Source organism: Amblyraja radiata, chromosome 1 (genome assembly GCF_010909765.2).
Source record: "Amblyraja radiata isolate CabotCenter1 chromosome 1, sAmbRad1.1.pri, whole genome shotgun sequence".
NCBI classification, from domain to species: Eukaryota; Metazoa; Chordata; class Chondrichthyes; order Rajiformes; family Rajidae; genus Amblyraja; species Amblyraja radiata.
This window is the reverse complement of record NC_045956.1, coordinates 15,436,020-15,449,231: the sequence shown is the minus strand read 5'-3', so window position 1 is coordinate 15,449,231 and position 13,212 is coordinate 15,436,020. Positions and strand designations below refer to the sequence as shown.

The 13,212-nt window shown below is 43.3% G+C and overlaps 1 long non-coding RNA gene across 1 annotated transcript; it reads right to left on the bottom strand.

Moving 5' to 3' along the window:
• Positions 1 to 233: 233 nt before the first annotated feature.
• Positions 234 to 9,451, bottom strand: LOC116966522. The gene is made up of 3 exons (XR_004410072.1): positions 9,440 to 9,451; positions 1,018 to 1,020; positions 234 to 320 (listed from the first exon to the last, which is right to left on the bottom strand). It is a non-coding gene; the product is annotated as an uncharacterized LOC116966522 (long non-coding RNA).
• Between the last annotated feature and the right edge of the window lie 3,761 nt (positions 9,452 to 13,212).

Below are 13,212 nucleotides of genomic sequence, written 5' to 3'. Positions count from 1 at the left end.
TTAATAATCTTGTATGTTTCAATAAGATATCCTCTCATCCTTCTAAACTCCAGAGTGTACAAGCCCAGCCTCTCCAGTCTCTCAGCATATGACAGTCCCGCCATCCCGGAAATTAACCTTGTGAACCTACGCTGCACTCCCTCAATACCAAGAATGTCCTTCCTCAAATGTCTTTTAGATAGACACATTGAAGTGCAGGGAATAAAGAGATATAGGCATGTACATATAGATGAGATCGGTTCAACTTGTCATCATGTTGGGCACGAACATTATGGGCCTAAGGGCCTGTTCCTGTGCTGTACGGTTCCATGTTGTATGTTCTATGATTCCAGCTCTGGAAAACAACCACACTTCGGAAACATATGAAGTATCAGAGAGGACACAGAAGGGATTCACCAGATATTTCAAAAACATGAGTGGTTATACCAACATGAATAGAATGGAGAAGTTGGGATGGTTCTCCTTGAAACTGAGATATTTATAGAAATGTCTAAGTCTTGCTGTAACAGGGAGAAATGCTTTCTGATAGTTGAAAGTTTGAAGATCACAAGGATGATCAAAACAGTTGGATGATTGGGAAAATAAAATTGCTGAGTGAATGGCTAGTATTTGGAATTAATCACCTTTATTACATTGCAAAGCTAGCCTTCAGGGGACTGAATAAATAGAAGGAATAAGCAAAAAACTGCAGCTAAATGGAAAGCAGGGGAATGGAACTGACTGGATTAGTTTTAAAAAGAGCTGACGCTGACTTGATGGGCTGAATGGCTTCTGTCTGTTCTGTACAGTTCCATGATGAGTTCACAAGTTATAGGAGTAGAATTAAGCCATTCAGCCCATCGCGTCCACTCCGCCATTCAATCATGGCTGATCTCTGCCTCCTAATCCTTTTTTCCTGCCCTCTCCCCATAACCCTTGACACCCATTCTAATCAAGAATGTCCATCTCTGCCTTAAAAATATCCACTGACTTTGCCTCCACAGCCCTCTGTGGCAATGAGTTCCACAGATTAACTACCCTCTGACTAAAGAAGTTCCTAGTCACCTCCTTTTTAAAAGAGCTTTGGGTGAATATGAGTGTGAAGTCCTCCATCAAATATATCAATAACTTTAACTATCAGCACATTAAGCTCCCTGACTCTTCTATATTTGATTTTGACCAGTGAAATTACCCTGTACCAGGAAATATACAGGGGGTGTATAGGAAAGAACTGCAGATGCTGGTTTAAACCAAAGATAGACAGAAAAAGCTGGAGTAACCCAGCGGGTCAGACAGCATCTCTGGAGAAAAATAATCTGAAATTAGGGTCTGAATAAGGGTGTCGTCCCGAAACGTCACCTATTCCTTCTCTCCAGAGATTGCTATCTGACATGCTGATTTACTCCAGTTTTTTGTGTCTATTTTCAAGGTACAGGAGCTTTTGAATAAGTCTGGAGATGGTACACACAGCGATGGATAATGTACCTGTATACTAAAACATCACAACAAGAAAGGAAGGCATTTAGTAAATGATGAAAAATGAAAAATTAAAAGCTTTGGATTGAAACTTGCTTGAGAATGTCAGCAATTCTTGGTAGAACTGTGATCTTATCCCCTCACCTGCTACTCCTAATAATAACATGAGGCCAGGCATTCCCATGCAAATGCAAACTTACCGTGGAAGCTCTGCCTGTGATTCCATGTCTTTGCCTTGAGTTGGCAGTGAAGCAATAATATTTTGCAACCCACCCTCATTTATGTTGGGAAATCCACCCCAGGAACCGTGAGCCCACTATTTGAATGGAGAGGAAAAGCCACAAGAGCCAAGGGTAAACTCTGCCTGAACTGCAAATTCCAGGCACTCATTCATCACGAGGCAAATGAGTTCATTCTGCATGGGTTGACAGCAATGAGGGTGTGTTATAACACGGCAGCAGATCTTGGATGATCTGCAATGGACAGCAGGATAAACACCGGAGATTAGCCTGGAATGCATCCGTATAATCAAATTGAAAAATTAAAAGAAAAGACCTAAAGAGGGGTGAGCTGAAGTTGGTAGACAATGTTGGTGAGATGAAAATAGACAGTTTTAGTCATGGGTTGGATATGTGGCTCAAAGGTCATCTCTGGGTTTCAGCACAGAGCGAAGAATAGAATCACTGACTAGGAAGCAATTGGAGACAAAAGATGATCACTTAAAGCTCCCCAGTATTTAGCTGGATTAAATCTCTGTTGATCCAGTGCTGTTTATCAACTGATTAGAGTTCAAGGAGTCGACAGGTGGTGATATGGTCAAAGTGCGACACCATTTTGTGTAGAAACTGAACTTTACTGACTACAATTGAAGTAAAGAATTCTGTTTCATTTATATATATATACATCATTTGATATATATATATTAGGGATTTTGACAAAAATGTAAATATGCTGATTAGCAAGTTTGCAGACAACATCGAGGAAAGTTTTAGTATATTTATCTTTAAGCCCCTGTCCCACTTAGGAAATCTGAACGGAAACCTCTGGAGACTTTGCGCCCCACCCAAGGTTTCCGTGCGGTTCTCGGAGGTTCCCGGAGGTTTTTGTCAGTCTCCCTACCTGCTTCCACTACCTGCAAACTCCGGCAACCATCTGCAACCTCCGGGAACCGCACGGAAACCTTGGGTGGGGCGCAAAGTCTCCAGAGGTTTCCGTTCAGGTTTCCTAAGTGGGACAGGGGCATAAGTTTGCAGATAAAACATGGAAAAAGAAAGGCCCTTCAGCCCACTGAGTACACACTAGTTCTATGTTATCCCACTTCCTCGTCCACTCTTTACACACTAGGGGCAATATACAGAGGCCGATCAACCTGCAAACCTGTAAAACTTTGGAATGTGAGAGGAACCCAGAGCAACCTGATGAAATACACACAATCACAGGGAGGACGTGCCAATCCCACGCAGACAGCAACCAAGGTCAGGATTGACCTCAGGTCTCTGGTATTGTGAGGTGATAGCTCTACCAGCTGTGTCACTGTGTTGCCCTTGAAAGTTGTCATAGGATACAGCAGGATATAGATCAGTTGAGAAATGGCAGATGGTGTTTAATTCGGACAAGTGTGAAGTATTGCACTTTGAGAGGTCAAATGTAAGAGGAAAATATACAGTAAAGGAGCGCTGGTGTGCAGAGGGATCTGGGAGTGCAAGTCCACTGTTCCCGAAAAATTGCACCACAATTAGACAGAAGTAATGAAGGCATGTGGCATACAGTCAGCATGTTGAGACAAAAAGTCAGGAAGTCATTTTGCAGCTCCATAAAACCTTGGTTGTGCCACATTTGGAGTATTCTGTACAGTTCTGGTTGCCACATTACAGGAAAGACATGGAGGCTTTGAGAAGGGGTTCATCATGATGTTGCCTGCATGGAAAGTATTAGCAATAAGAAATGGTTTGTCAAACTTGTTTTCTCTGGAGTGTTAAAGGCTTTTTGGGTAGATTGCCTTCATCCTAGTATGGAAATGTCAAATACTATAGGATATAGTTTTAGGATGAGAGGGAGGAAGTTTAAAGGAGATTAGCGAGGGAAGATTTTGTTACACGGAGGGTGGTAGGTGCCTGGAATTTGCTGCCAGGAAGGGTGGTGGAATCAGATACAATTGCAATGTTTAAGATACAATTAGACAGGCGGCTAAACAGTGTGTAGGAAGGAACTGCAGATGCTGGTTTAAACCATAGACACAAAACTCCAAATGGATCCCGACCCCAAATTAATAATATTGGGCATATCAGAACATTACCTAAAACTCACAAGAAACCAAAGAAATTTCCTTGATTACCGTATATAATTGGGAAAAAATTTATATTAAAATTTTGGAAAAACCCAACAACCCCCACAATCAATATGTGGATTATGAAGATGTTGAAGACCTTAAATTTGGAAAAAATTAGATTTTACAAACCAGAATTATTTATTAGAATATGGTCTCCATTTATAGATTACTTGAAGGGGTAGATCGGACCGGCACGGAGGCTGGACTGAAGCCTGAACCCAGGACTAGATGAATAGTTATGTTCTCTGACCTATGGACCTATCTCCCAAGTTGTATTATTGATAGTTTATCCTATTTTTCTAATTTCTTTCTTTCTTTCTTTCTTTCTTTCTTTTTTTTTCTATCTATAAATATAAATAAATAATTAGAGGCAATGTTAATAGGCAACCGATAAAGGAGGATCCCAGCTACTTTGGTAACTGGGTCCCTGGAAACTTAATATATAACCGGTAAACAAAGTCTGTACTGGTTTGGATTATGATATGCAGATGCCTCTAATAAAAATGTATTAAAAAAAAAAACATAGACAAAAAAGCTGGCGCAATTCAGCAGGTCAGGCAGCATCTCTGGAGCAAAGGAATAGGTGGAGTTGTGGGTCAAGACCCTTCTTCAGGTTATTGCTGAGTTACTCCAGATTTTTGTGTCTATAATTCAGCATATCAACAGACAGGGCATGGAAAGATGTAGAACATGTGCTGACAAATGAGATTAGTTCTAATTGGCATCATAGTCAGTGCAGACATCATGGGTGGAAGAGCCTGTCCCTGCACTGTAGTTGTCTATGATCCATGTGTTAAAATGAGCACGGCGAGGATTGAACCATTTTATCAACATGCATGTGGAATCCAGATGTTGCTGTGGGCAGTTCTGGCAGTTGCTTATTCAGCATCTGATGAAAGTTATTGGCAATGGTTTTATTATTTTCACCCAACTTGCTCTCCTTTTGCTACGAACTCAGCCTAAATCACGTACTTACTGTCTTTGGCCAGAGACCGCCTGGGAATTGTGGCTAGTATCCACATGTCCATAAAACGAGTATTTTGCAAACACCAAACAGATGACCCAATGCAGCTCACTGCTCTAGGCTTGGGAAATTCTATCTTGTCTCCAACCCAAGCCATTGCAAAACAGCTCCTGGGAGAGCGAGGGGGTGAACTGAAGGATTCAGGACAACAATATTTCTATATATTTTTTAATCGAGAGGGTGTGTAGGCCAGATCACGATATACATTTATAGTGGAGGTGGATAAATATTTGAAAGATTATAAATTGAGGGTAATGAGGAACTGGCACAGAAAAGGAGTTGAGGCCAACATGGGTTTGTATTCACTGGAATTTAGAAGGATGAGAGGATATAAACATTGACATTATAAAAGGATTGGACAAGCTAGATGCAGGAAAAATGTTCCCAATCATGGGGGAGTCCAGAACCAGGGGCCACAGTCGAAGAATAAAAGGGAGGCCATTTAAAACTGAGATGAGAAGAAACGTTTTCACCCAGAGAGTTGTGAATCTGTGGAATTCACTGCCACAGAAGGCAGTAGAGGCCAATTCACTAGGTGAATTTAAAAGAGAGTTGGATAGAGCTCTAGGGGCTAGAGGAATCAAGGGATATGGGGAGAAGGCAAGCACGGGTTACTGATTGTGGATGATCAGCCAAGATCACAATGAATGGCGGTGCTGGCTCGAAGGGCCGAATGGCCTCCTCCTGCACCTATTTTCTGTTTCTGTTTCTGTTTCTAGATCAGCCATTTCCTTGTTGCAGGGACCTGACAGCAAACTCCTGCCCCTGTTTTCTTGTGTTTTTGTGTTTCGAGTGGGTTCGGGAATTTACCTCGCTTCGGTGCTAATGGAAACTGAACTGCATTGAGGAAAAAAACTTCCCTTTTGCCTGACACTTTGTGTGTTTTGGCCAAGTGTTGACAAATCTGTAACAGTTTCTCAAGGAGCGGTTGTCAACCTTATTTACATGTTCCAGGCACCTGCTGTGTCTAAATCACCAGCGTCCAACATGTCAACTGGGAAAACTCTGTCATCAGAACAACTTTGTGGGTTACTATAAATTGGTTTACGAAACTTGGATAAGGAGTGAGAATTGTAAAGACAAATTTCTCAGAATATTAAAGTTGGGCTTCTGTCTGTAACATTAGGCTCGATCTAAAACTGTGAATTTCATTGTGTCATTTTCACATTGACATACTGCAAGTACTTACAGTTGTCAGCATGTAATTCAGCCCTTAAAGGGACATATCACAATACAAAGATGGAAGTGTTGCTACTGAAGGAAAAGATGCCACTGTGAGTCATGGAAAACCAGCATGGTAACTTGCCCCATGGTCAACTGAGTCAGCACCAACCATCACCTAACAATTTACACTAATCCTACATCTCATTATTTATTCTTCCCACATTCTCATCACCTCAGTCTCAACTAGATATTTCTGTCTTTGGGTCGAAAATTAATATAAGTCCTTTATGAATCTAGAAAAAAAAACATACCCAAACCCTATACCATATAATTCCCAGTAATTTATATTCTATCTTCAATTTGGACTAATCTTGACAGCCTCTTTCTTAAATTTCCACACATTTTCCACTCGGGTATTATCTCAAAAATGCCAGGCAAATTAGATCATTAAGTTATACCTGAACATAGAAGGCCAACTACCATCGGGCTGGAAAGGGTTCAAGGATATAATGTGTATGTCCAAGCACTCAACCAGAAGTTAGTTGTAGTGGTGATCTGCAGCTTGAATTTCAGAGTGCACATTAACCCAGTGAGAGTAGTTTTACTATCATTCAAGACACAAGAATGAATAAAATACCTCAGAACACCCAAATTGTCCAAATTGTCTGGATGTAGGTAGACAAAAGTGCTGGAGAAACTCAGCAGATGCAGCAGCATCTAAGGAGCGAAGGAAATAGGCAACGTTTCGGGCCGAAACCCTTCTTCAGACTGCTGTCTGGGTGTAGGTTCCCTTCCTCTGTTTTCTTTCTGACCTTTCCCAGCTCTGAACTGAAATGTTAGGTGTGTTCTTCTCTGTCCTGATGCTGTCTGACCCACTAAGCTTTTCCTGCAGTTTCATCGTTTATCTCAAACTTCCAGCGTGTATTATGTTTTACTTTTGCTTCCTAATTTGTACTTGAGAGTCAATCATTGTTACATCTACCAGAGTTTGGAAGAGTGAAGAGGGAACCTGATTGAAATGCATGAGACCTGAGGGGTTTTGATCATGTGAATGTGGAGACAATGATTTCTCTTATAGGACAATCTGGAACAAGAGTAAGAGCTGCTCATTAGTTACCTAGAAATTATGTGATTCATGTGATTTTTCTTTTTCTCTCGGATGGTTGTAAATATTTAGAAATCTCTTCGTCAGAGTACAGTGGAAGAAGAATCTTGGAATAATTTTAGCCAAAGTTAGATTCTTGATATGCAGAAAAGGCTGAAAATGCCAGAAATATGGAATTATAATTTGCATTCAGATTAGCTAAGAATAAATTGAATAAGATAACTGGTTTGAGGGGCTGAGTGGTCTTGTCCTGCTTCTAAAGTGCCTTTTTATACACTGTGCAGAAAAATGTTAATTGAATTTGGATAATAAATTCGGAATTAGCAAGAAAACAAACAGCGAAATGAAAACATACAGGATGAAGTTTTTATAGAAAATTGTGCTCCATTAGTTCTTGCATCAATAAAGTAACCATTCAGATATTGTCACCTATGAAGTTGCAGGTATAGCCATTTAACATTCTCAGCACACATAGATGATAAATACATGATAGTTTGTCCAAGAATAGACAAAATGTTGGATAACAATTTTTTACTCTCAAAGAGAGAAGTTAAACATTTTTGATACACTCCTCACCAAATGTCCAGTTCTTTGGGGTTAAACTTAAGGAATCAGAAATGGGTGAATTTCTATCATTAATCCTCACATCCAGTTATTGCTTTTATAATGTCTAGATGAACTATGAAGGAAGGAAGTACGTGGACAGGTCGCAAAAGCTCTAACCCATGTGAGTTGTGGTGTTGCTCAGCGTATAGAGACATGGGGGAATTTTGCTTCCCATCTATTGCTGGGAATTGACCACAACTTTAAGGGCACAACTAATGGGACGTTATTAGCATGACCAGTTCCTGAAGCCACAGCAAAAATCACCACCAAGCTGATGATAAATGGTTCCTAATTGGAGAACATTGCATCCCGTTTACCAAAATAGATGCAATGCTCCTTTATTATAATTCAATCTCAGAATACTAAAATATAGCTGTCAGATTCAAATGGAATTCTTCATTTTCAGGCTTTAAGATTTTTTTGCTGATCATGTTAACAGATCATTTTCATTTGTGTTTTGCAAATCGGGGACATATTCCTCAACAAGTTTGGTACTTCCTCATTATGCATCAATTAGGAGATTTTATTAAAGAAAATAAAGATAAAATATCACTGAAAAAAGCGAGAGAACTAAAGAGTGACGTGAAGAGGGAGGAGGAATTAAAAATATGGGGGGAAAAGGACATATACATGCCTTTATTATCCTGTAAGAAGCAGTCATGGTTTTATGTTCATTATGAGAGTGGTGAGCAAGATTTCTATTGCAAGTCTTTGGAGGTCCAAATCCTGTCAACATAATTCCACATGAACCCACACAACACAGCTTCCTGGCATCCCATCACAAGAACGTTTAGAATTACTGCTTGTAAGTTAACTGGTTTCAACAGCTGACGCTGGGTTTGTCACTGTGGTATCAGCAGTGTTGATGTTATTTTTCCAAGGCCACTGCAACACAGCAGGCATGAGAACATCCCAGTAGAAATTGAAACCTTTCGCATTGCAGTGCTGGCAATACACGTTTATTTGATACCAGAGATATCTTTAAAGGTAGACGTCCAACAAATCTATCTTTCAAGGGAACCAACATTTGCTGGTTTAAATCTAGCCATGAAACGCCTTAGCTCAAAAGTGTATCTAAAGATGTCAAAAGGCAAGGCCGTTTGTTAACATAAAATAATCAGTTCTCTTATGAGACATTTAGTTTTATGGATGCCTAACGCAGCCTAACGCAGGAAGAGTTCAGCACAGAATGTAAAGTGTGGAATAGAATAGAATAGAATAGCCTTTTATTGTCATCCAGACCGAAGTCTGAACAAAATTTAAGCAGTCATACATATAATACAATACAATAAAAAACAACAATAAACACATATTAACATCCACCACAGTGAGTCCACCCAACATTTCCTCACTGTGATGGAGGCAAAAGTCTTAGGGCTGCAGTCTCTTCCCTCCTCTTCTCCTTCTGCGCTGAGGCGATACCCCCCGGGCGATGTTAAAACCTGTCCTCGCGGCTCAAACACCGCGGCCCGGGGTAGTCGAAGCTGCCGCTCACCAGACCTGCTGACGCAGCCGCTGGCCCGCGGCCGAACCCCCGGTCTCAGGCCACCGCCACCAGAACTGCCGTCCCAGCCCCCGGAGCATCGTTCCAGCCCCGAGCCGGATCGCCCTCACGTGAGTACTGCCACCGTCTCAGCCTCGCGCCAGGCCGCCGCTCCTCCCTCAGGCTGGGCCGCCCCGACCGGGCGCCGCTCCTCCCTCGCGCCAGGCCGCCCCGACCGGGCACCGCTCCTCCCTCAGGCTGGGCCGCCCCGACCGGGCACCGCTCCTCCCTCAGGCTGGGCCGCCCCGACTGGGCGCCGCTCCTCCCTCAGGCTGGGCCGCCCCGACCGGGCGCCGCTCCTCCCTCGGGCTGGGATCTGCAGCACAATCAGAGTTCTACATTGTTGGGGCAATTATTTGACAGCTAATTAACCAGCATATGATTTATATACATGGCTTGGGTTTTCTGCTGCTTTACTTAGCGTTTTGTCTATATTGCCTTCATCATTTTCTGTGATGGATAATAATAGAGAAGGTAAAATGGAAATGCCAGTGAATAAGAAATTATTGGGATGATGGTTTCATGAGTTTGGTCACTGACAGTAATAGCCCTGTCCCACGGTGCGAGTTCATTCCAAGAGTTCTCCCGAGTTTGCCCTGATTCGAACTCGGAGATTTACGGTAATGGCCACTCGTCGGTACTCGGGGCTCTCCTGGACATTTTTCAACATGTTGAAAAATCTTCACGAGTCTTCCCGTGCTTACCTGCCGTTAGCGAGTCTTCCCGAGTACCTGCCGTTAGCGGTATGAGCCGGTAAGAGACGTCCCCGAGCTCCGACGTACCCGCCACGTTCATTCTCCGTGCTTACCACGAGTTTGATTTTTTTTAAACTCGGGAGAGCTCTTGGAATGAACTCGTACCGTAGGACAGGGCTTTAAGACCACACAGGGGCAGTCAATGTTACTTTCTATTCTTTTGCCTTTTCCAGATCTATGGCCCTTTGACTGGCTACAAGGCTGAGCTTTGTGATTGAAAGGCTGTAAAGTGTACAGCAGATCTCCATAAGTCTAAAGTCCTGGGTTGCTGAGTGCTGCAGACCTCCTCCGCAGCCATTCAGGTGAATGTCCATGTCAGGTGAGTGTGAGTGTCAGGTGAGTGTGGCAGGTGAGTGTCAGGTGAGTGTGGCAGCCCCTTATTTGGTGCGTGTTCTTTGCCATGTTGCTCTAGCTGCCCAGTAGACTAGCTTGCTAGTGTACCATGGGTGGGTTTACCCTAGATGGCCATTATGTTGCCATATGTTGGTGTCATTTACAAAAGGAAAAGAAAAAGTCCAAACTTCAAAGTCCAGTCCACATGCTGGATGTACTGGAATGTCCCTGATCCAGGTAAGCCCCAGGCTGCCACCCTCAACCAGCTCGGCCCACCAACCCATGTCCCTCTCCTCACCCGAGACCTTCTGTGTATTGGGGTCACCTCCTGCGGCCAAACTTGAAGGCGCTGGAGTCAATGACCCGGTCCCTCACTTACCAGCCCACTCCTTGCTTCCGGCATCGCCAACGGCTCCTTCTTCCTCGACTCTCTGGTCTTCGTGGCCGGGCTCGGCGGCTTTGGTGCTTCCCGCACCAGGCAGTGATCACAGCGGTGATCCAGGCCGGCCACTGTCCATGACCATGGGCGGAACACCAGGTCCTTGGCAGCCACCAGGTCTGTTCTTGTTCTCAGCTGCCCTGCCGGGAGGGGCACGATCCGATGCTGGACTAAGGCAGGTTAGTCGGTATGGAAGATGATGAAAGGAAGTTCAAAGGACAAAGGACATTTATTGTCACATACACCAATTGGTGTAGTGAAATTTGAGTTGCCATTTGCAGCACACCAATAAAAATAAAACACAACATTAAAGAAGACGTTAACATTAAACATAAGAACATCACCCCACAATGGTTCCCACTGTGAGGGAAGGCAGCAAAGTCCAGTCCTCTTCCTCTTGTTCACCCCATGGTCGGGGCTTATTTGAGGCCTCCGCAGTCGCCGCAAAGGCCGCCCGATGTTTCAGGGCCTCTTGCCGGATGATGGAGCTCCGGCATCGGAAGAACACTCTTCAGCGGCTTGGAGTGTCTGGAACGGCCGCTTCCTGCCAGAGACCGCGGCTCCCGAAGTCCACAGGCTGCGTCTGTTCAGTGGACAGAATGGGCAGGAGCACGGCAGGGAGCGTGGAATGACTATTGGACTGAAATACATTTATTTTAATGCGAGAGACCTGAAGGGTAAGATGGATGAAGTCAGGGCAGGTGCAACTGGGACGTTGTAGCCGTTATGGAAACCTGGCTAAGAGAGTGGCAGAACTGGCTGCTTGATGTTAAAAGATACAGATGTTACAGGAGAGATAAATGTGGGAGTATAAGAGTAGGGGTATTGGTTAATTGATTAGGAGAATGCCACAATAGTAGTCCCAGATGACATTATTGATGGTTCATCCTGTGAGGCTATATAGGGGGTGCTGAGAAATAAAAAGGGATGATCACCTTGCTGAGAGTACAGGCCTTGAAATAGTCCATGAGAATTAGAAGAACAAATTTGCTGGGAGATTGTAGGCAGTTGCAAGACTGCTAACTTTGTTTTCGTATGAGATTTTAACCTTCTCAATATGGACTGGGATTGTCATAGTGCCAAGGGCTTTAACGGGGTGGAATTTGTCAAATGTCTCCAGGATTGCTTCCTCAGGCAATATGTAGAGGACCTTACAAGGGAGAGGGCAGAGGTTGATCTACTCTTTAGAAATTGGGACAGTCTAGTGAATAAAGTATCAATTTTGGGATTGTGACCACTGTTGTATTAGCTTTAAAATAATAGAGGATAATTTCTGAATTGGGACCGGGCCAAATTTGTCGTATTAGACAATAACTTGCTAAAACTGATTGGAGTATGTTGTCTGTAGGCAAAGGACTAGGGCACAATCTATACAGTGAATGGCAGGGCACTGGGGTGCGTTGCAGAGCAGAGGGCTCTAGGAGTGCAGGTACATAGTTCCTTGAAAGTGGCTTCACAGGTACTATAGATAGGTTTGTCAAGATGGTTTTCAGTATATTCGCCTTCATCAGTCAGGTTATTGAGTATAGAAGTTGGGATGTTACAGTTGTACAAGATGTTGGCGAAACTGCATTTCGGGTGCTGTGTTTAGTTTTGGTCACCCTACTATAACAAGGATGTTGTTAAGCTGGAAAAAGTGCAAAGAATAATTCAGGAACGTTGCCAGGACTTGAGGGCCTGAGCTATAGGGCGAGGTTTGGCAGGCAAGGACTTTGGAGCACAGAAGGAGGGGTAAACTTATGGAGGTGTGTAAGTTCATGAGGCGAATGCACAGTTTTTTTTTTACCCAGAGTAGGGAAATCGAGAACCAGAGGACATAGGTTTACGACAACTTCTTCACACAGAGGGAGTGGGCATTTGGAACAAACTATCTAAGGAGGTAGTTGTGGCAGATACTTTAATAGCATTTAAAATACATGGTTAAGAAAGGTACATGGTTAAGAAAGGTTTAGAGGGATATGGGCATCTTGTTCGATGGGGCATCTTGTTCGGCATGGGCAAGTTGGGCCGAAGGGCCTGTTCCTGTGGTTTCGGGTTGGAACCTACTTCAGTCCGACTCAAAAAGTCACCCATTCTCCAGAGATGCTACGTGACCCGCTGAATTATTCCAGCACTTCATGTTTATATTGAATAAATTAGTGTTTGTTTTTATGCACAGATGGCGTTAGTGCACTCGATGTTTATCTGGTGTCAGCCATGCACTTTTAGACATCACAAGTCACACTCTTCCTCATTTAGCAACAGAAATTGGAATGTCTGGGTGCCATTTGTGACCGATGTTATGTAATCATTACAAGTGAGAGTGAAGCGCGGTACATTGTTTTAAAGGGAAACGTTGCTGGCATTGGCAGACCTTTCTAATGGACAATGTATTTGCTGAAGATAGACACAAAAAGCTGGAGTAACTCAGCGGGACAGGCAGCATTCTCTGGAGAGTAGAAATGGGTGATGAATCAGGC